The sequence below is a fragment of the Haemorhous mexicanus genome, chromosome 5 (assembly GCF_027477595.1).
Source record: "Haemorhous mexicanus isolate bHaeMex1 chromosome 5, bHaeMex1.pri, whole genome shotgun sequence".
NCBI classification, from domain to species: Eukaryota; Metazoa; Chordata; class Aves; order Passeriformes; family Fringillidae; genus Haemorhous; species Haemorhous mexicanus.
In genome coordinates, this window is record NC_082345.1 from 52,580,950 (window position 1) to 52,588,209 (window position 7,260).

General features: G+C 38.9%; 1 long non-coding RNA gene across 1 annotated transcript in view; it reads left to right on the plus strand.

The window, feature by feature from the left end:
• LOC132328122 (uncharacterized) overlaps positions 1 to 4,984 on the plus strand; it is a 43,233-nt gene extending 38,249 nt beyond the window's left edge. The window contains exon 2 of the long non-coding RNA XR_009486697.1: positions 4,751 to 4,984. This is a non-coding gene — a long non-coding RNA (uncharacterized LOC132328122). The remainder of the gene's footprint in view (positions 1 to 4,750) is intronic.
• Positions 4,985 to 7,260: the final 2,276 nt, after the last annotated feature.

Below are 7,260 nucleotides of genomic sequence, written 5' to 3' on the forward strand. Positions count from 1 at the left end.
ATAAATATGTATATAAAATGTGTATTGTGGGATGGGAATGCATTCCCAAAATTTAAGATTGGAGGAAGCCCACATACTTGAACCAGGACTTTGGCAAACCTCAGAGTGAGTTTTTGGTATTGTTTGTGAGACGCTTTCCCTCTAAGTAATGCTAAGCATGTATGCTTTATGGTGCTATAGCCAGGTCACAGTGAGGTCATGAAGCAGTCACTCCCTGCAGCAACAGAAAGAGAACTGAGGAAGAAAAAGACTCAGATGCCATTAAACTATTTTATTAATTAATTTTGGGGTAGTATAGCCTTCCTTAGGACTTCTGTTTCAAGATATACTAATGCCCTAAAAGTGGATCTTGAAAATGGGTCTGTGCTTCTTGCCGAAAATCATTCCATTGGCAAAAAAAAAAAAAAAGGCAATCACATATTTCTAGCCTGCTGTGCAAGATGTGCAATAGTAAAGTGGAAATCTGATAAAAGTCATGGGCTGACTAAGATGGCAGAGTTAAAGCAGTGAAATTTCAAGTTGTCTACTTCTAACATAATTTTTTTTTAATTAGCAGGAACTTATCTGAATAATGTGTGCTCTGTGTTGAATAATCTAGTAAAGGAATGACAGAGAATACGTGAAAAAGTATATGGTAGTGTGGTAACTGACATAATGATATAACTACTAGACACATTTCCACCTGCATCAGGAGAGTTTTCTAAAGTTTATGAAGTTTGAGGATCTTTAAATGAAAATACATGTCAGTCTCACATGTATCTCAGGCCAGGGAGACTAATTTCCCTATGTGATCCTGTGTTGGTTTAAGACAGTTTCAGGGGAGGATGGTCTAAAATGAGTAATCTCCCCTTTTAGTCTTAACCACTCCTTTTTCACCAATAAGGAGAGACAAATATGAGTAGTTAGAAGTGAAAAAAGTAACACTTTACTTAGAAATGAAACAGCAACAGGCAAAAAATAATGGTGATCATCACTAATTATAAAGTTGTTGAATCTCCCTGACTCCCTGGGTGTTTGGGATACATAAAGACAGGGTTGACTGAGGAGGCATTTAAGAGGGTTTATTGCAAAATCAGTCCAATGGAAGGGTGAGACTATAAGGCTGTTATATCCAAAACCATCACATTAGAAGCCTTGCATCAGAAGCCGCTATAATTCTAGTTACAATGTCTTTTATAAATTTCTTATCCAATCAGCTACTTCCACAAATCTTCCTAGCACCTTCATTATCAATTGCCAATTACATGATCTACCGCAATGTGTCTTTTTCTATTCAATCATATAACTCTACAGAAACTTATTGTATCTTCTACCTTTTATCAACTCTATAGCAAGTTCTATAGTTAAACTTTAAAATCTTCTACTATCTTGCTTGGCATATTTGCTCAATTATATGAGGTCTATATCTACTTGCTTAGAACATATTTCTGCATAAACTACAAATCTTTATTCTTCTTTTGTGTCTATTTCACTATTCTTTTATAAAGCTTCAAGCCTTCTCCAAGGTCTTAGGTCAAACACTGTATCCATCTCTATCTCTGAGTTTGTATGCTGGAGGCCTTGGGAGATCTCTGTGCTTGCATTTCCCACACCTGGGAACAAAGAGAAACAAAATGGCAGGGAAACATCTCCCCCAAGGTTGTCTACTCCATAGATGACCTCCAGCATATTGTAAATCAAAGGTGACTCTGACAAAGGGGAGAGAGAATGATGCATCTGACTCCATCATCAGAAGGTGAATGCATTACTTTATTATACTGTACTATGTACATTGTATCTAAACTGAATCTGCCAAGCACTCACTCTTGCTCACAACTGTACAGAACTGTGCTCATCTCTGATTCTCTTGTGACTGTCCCGTGACAGTCCCACACACACACACTTCTTGGCCCTGATAGGCCAAGGGAACAAAACATCCTCACTTTGGGTAAACAATCTCCATATGGCATTGTACTTTAGCACAACACAGGCACAGCAAGCGAGATAAGAATTGTGTTTTCCTTCTTCTCTGCTTATCTCATGGCTTCTCTCTGTTCAGAGGGCACATGAATACCCCACCAGGAGACAAAGGCGCAACAGGGACAAACCCTCGATGGCGTGCTGTGCAGACAACTGCGCGGCCCAAGAGACAAAGGCAAAGGTGGCAGACAAGTCCTGCTGGGCTCAGCCCTCCCCCAGGAACAGAAAACTAGGCAGGCAGGAGCTTACGAAGCAGTTCTGGTGCCAGATGGAGGGTGCTGGCATTGCCTGGGAGCTCTGCCTGTCAGCCTCCCCCGTTCTTGTTGGTGGCTGTGGCTGGATGTGTGTGTGAGCTCAGTGCTGCTGCTCACTGCCTCCTCCTGCTGCCCGCTGGGCTCCGCGGGTGTTGGTGCTCAGGTCACTGCCTCAGTGCGGGGAGGAAGAAAATCCACCAGCCAAGCACCATGGAATGGTGGCCTAGCTTTGACCAGCTCCACACTGGAGACAGGTGTTATGAAATTCACTCTGAAACAGTTTTGGATTGCGAAATGCAGCCTCATGAAGTGACCTCCTCTAGAGCCCAGAGGGAAACAAAAGAGTTTCTGCCTTGGGCTGTCCCACCTTCCCTGTGAGAACAAAAGAGAAATGCAAGAGGCTTCTGCCTGAGTGGCCCGACCTTAAAAAAGTGCTGGCACCCCCTGACCTCCTCAGTCTGTTTCTGGCTGCCGGTCTTCAGGAGACAGTAACAGTTTTGGGCATATGACAATAGCACAAAAAGCTATGGAATACCAGAACATTTGGGTTACCCCAGACAGGTCCTTACTTTTTAGATTTGAAAATGAGAGAATTCCAGGAAGGTAACTGCAGTGCTTCACATACCTTACATAGAAAGAGAATTTCTTTCCCAGCCAGGATGGATAGAAATATGCAGGCTTGGCTGTGGGAGTCATGAGAATTGTAAAATTTTGGTAATTACAGGTTTATAAATACACATACATGGACTTTTAATAGGAAAAGAAATATCTTAAAAAAAAAGCTACAGTAGCAATAGAGAAGTAAAAAGAATAAAAAGCTTCATATAAAAGAGCAATGTCTCCTTTTAATTTTGTGGCCTTTATATAAAGTATATAGAAAGGATCTAGGTCTGGAAAAGTGATTTCTGGAAAGCCATGCATAAATGCTTGTGACGTGCTAAGGAACTCATATGTGACGTACTTACAGCATTATGCACATTGCCATGCACAAAACTGTGGCCTTAATCTTTGCTAAAAGCACATACCATCTGCCTGTAGCCACTGCTTAAATGAATGAACCTGCATACAGTCAGCAATGCATCAACCAAGCCAGTCTGACTAGGCTCTGTGGTGGATGGAATCGGAATAAATCAATAAGACATAAATTAATGAATTTCAGGCATATGTAGGTTTATGATGGTTGCAGTACATTAACCATTCATCACTGTCTTTTCACTTGGATTGTCACAGTCACTTGTGTCTTGCTCAAAAGATGTGGTAATGCCTTTAGAACAGGGCCTGTCTTCCTGTATGATCAGTCCAGAGGGACTTTGGTGCTGCTTGTACATATCACTGAGTTATGGAGAGCTGGTAACATTAACACTGCTGAAATGACTGAATGGCAGGTGCTGTATGTAGAGGTTTGCTCAAGCTCCTTGCACAATCAAAGTATACCTGTTGTCAGCCCTTCCTCTTTGATGTCTGGCTCTTTGACCTGTGGTTACTGCACAGCTGGCCAACAGAGGCAGCAAAAATTGGTAAATGGTAAAATTTCTGGTCTTGTGAGTTAGAAGTACAGTTGCATCTGATGAGAGTATGTACATCTGCAGAGGCTGTGCTAGTAAATAATATTAATAGTCTTTCTGAAATATGAAAAGGAATAGTAGTAGAAGGATAAGAAAACAAAAAGCATTGATCCTCAGGATCTCTAGTGTCTTCTACTGAATTATACACCAATAATATTCATTGCATGAAAAAGTCCTCAAAAGGCTATGGTCAAATTAGCTATAACACTGTTGTGTTGGCTATAACACAGCAGTGCAATCTAGGAGGAGAAAAAAGCCCTTCAGTTGTCCCAGAGTGACAGACACCATGATGTAATAGTTAATACTGTTTTTTAGAGTAATATTTCTCCTTATGGCAAGACATATATGTTATCATGGCAACATCACCCCCTAGGAGTCCATCAGGGCTCATATAAATTTTGGATCCTGATCTGCCAGCTGCAGCTGCTAGAATCATAATTCAGTTAAGATCCCTGTGAGCTTGCTGGGGATGGAAATGGACTAAGACTGCATGATCTGAATCTGTTCCTTTTTCTAACCAAGAGAAAAACAGGCTAGTCTTGGCCTTTTAATTTACAGAAGTATTCTGGAAAGAAAAATAGTGAAAAATCCCAATGAACTAGGAGGTAATAAATGCTCTCATAGGTTAGCTGTAAGCTGGAGAGGAGCAGTTCCAGAGCTTTCTAAATTGTGAGACAAAGGGGAAAGGACCAGCCTGGCAATGAAAACTGGACAAAGATGTGAGAAAAAAGATAAAGGAAGACTAATACTAGAGAACATGTGGAGATGACACAGATAGAACTGGTAGAAAAGAAGGGTGAAGAAAAAATAAAAACTATGTGAACAGAATGAAAAATTAAAGGAAGAGAAATGCAGGCAAGGAGTTGAGATTGATTGTACAGATGAGAATATAGGAGGGAAGAAATAAACTAAGGGAAGGAAAGCTGAACAAGACCACAAGTCCTAAGGGTCACATACATTTTGTTTCTACAGGATGATGCTGCATCAGTACTGGCAGGATTACCTGATAGAGGGGGAGACATCTCAAAGGTCTGTACATTCATAGGGTACAAGAGCAACAAGTAAACTTGTGACCCCTGAGGTGAAATAAGGAAGAAAAAATGCAGAATGTTTGTCCAAACTTATGACTTTCAAAGGATGTACACAGATGACTACCAAAATAATAAATATGACCAAAAACCAAATAAAACTGAAAGAACAACTAAACCGACCTGTTTAGTGTTTTATTTCTTTGGTTAATGTTTATGCAATATTGAAAACTTGGCCAAGGAAATTTCAACCTAAAAATATTAACTGAAAAATATTCTGAAAAATATAATTAACTGACAATTTTTATTATGTAAGAAGTATGTATTTCAGTCAGCAGGGCTTAGATAATAATTTCTAACCTTCTGCCTTCATCCCGAATGGCTGTCACCATCTTGACTTGAATGTTTCCTTTGACCTCCACAGTGGCCTTTGCTATGGGAGAGTTTACAGACAGGAGAAGAGACTGACAACACTCTCAGAAATCCATACAAATCCTGAACTTCAGTAATTGTTTGAACCAGAAACCTTCTTTTGGCATGGACAAAGTGTTACTTGTCAGTTTGGCTGTGCTTATGACCTGTTAAAGGTTCACTGTCAGAATCTTTTTCAATTCTTCTGCCATTCCTTGTAGTTAGGTTTTATTCCTCTGTGAAGAAGAAATCCTCATGAAGATGCAGCAGAGAAAGAACCTTAACAATAACCTTTGATACCATTTACATACTGTGAAATGATTGCCAGGTCATTTTGCAAGTCTGTTGAGCACAGTGTTGCAGAGTGCTTGTATGGAGCACATACTAAATAGATAGTAATTTAAAATTGTTCATGGTTCCAGCAGATGCTATTTTTATTTTCCTATATGTTATTGCAAATATGGCAAAGGAGTGTTAGGAAATTGCTTAAGAAATAAATCACTACATGAATGAAAAATAAAATGGACAGTTTGAGAGGAAAGAGTGAGTCCACCAGAGCAAAGAAAGTCACCAGTAAGAATAATTTTGAAAGATGGCAGCTGCAGTAAAAAGAAACCTTTTAAAACAGTGTGCTGAGGCAGTACTCCAATTCTGGCTCGGAAGGAAGTGTGTCCCTTACTGAATTGTGGCAACATTCTGCTCATCATCCTGTTTTAAGATGGTATTTTCTCTTTGCACTGCAAAGGAAGGAAACAGAAGCCTTCCAGTAAACAGATGTATTTTCTTCCACTGAATTGCCATTGGTAGACTGTGTTAAAATGTTTTAAGGCATACATTTCATTAAAGATAATGTAATAGATTTTTAAATTTTACAATATATATGAAATTACTGTGGAATTTGAGTTGATGTTGATCAAACAGAATTAATATGAGGTATAAAGCCCATTCTAGAAAAACAAAAGGCAAAAGAAAGGGTGTAGATGTGATGGAGAGCTTTGGAGAGGAGAGGTTAAGTAGATGGACTTGGGGACTTTGCCATCACAAAAGGAAAAAATGGTCAGAAGCAGTTTGGTTTGTCCCATTTCATCCTCTGCTGTCTGCATCCTGATCTGCTGAGAACAATAGAATAGGGACACGGGGTACTCCAAAGTAATCTGTCGCTCAAAGTAACATACCTAACTTTAAATGGTGAGCCATTCCAGCATGGAAAACATGCTCACACATCTACATTCTAATGCATTCCAACTCCATGGAAAAATATGTAAGTACTGCTTAAAATCAACTAGTAAATGACAATCTAGCCACTATAGCATACAGCAACATATTTAATAAAATAATATAGTATTGGATTATTTCAAACAAAGCATGTTTTTTTCTCATTTTTTTTTTATAAGCTACTCTCGTCTAGTACCATGATATTCAGACAGTGGGAATTTATATTTCTCACATATTTTTTTAAACTATTGTCACAGTTTTTAATTTTGATTTTATTGGTAATCATGCTAGCTATATTTGTGGTTATGCTAATTTTCCATGTTCTTTAATCCAGTATGTACTGATACTGAATTGCTACAACAGAAGACAAAAATGAAATAGGTAAAATTTTGCCCTTTGATGACTGTATAAACTATCTGTATTCAGAAGTGACATCACAAATAACTAAACTTTAACTCCTAGCTACAAGGAATTGTAAAGATGCTGGATTCTCAGATATTCCCTGTCCCAGGATTACCAAGTGTTAGAGGTTCCAGATTTAAACCATATACTCCATGGTGCTCCATACATAGTCCCAGTGACTGTAGAGCATAGAATTCTCTGTCTTGATTGCTTCTTCTTGTTCTTGGGTAGTTTCAGATGATGGCATTGATGGTGCAGCAAACCACAATCAGAACCACTGCAAACAGAAAAGACATTTAGAACCCTTTCTAGAATGAAAGTTACAATTTTTCTGATAAAGCTGTAAGGCAAACAGGGTGGAATTAATTTCAGTGAATGTTTAAATATATATTTCAGGTCTCTACTGCCTGGATAGACACCTTAGGT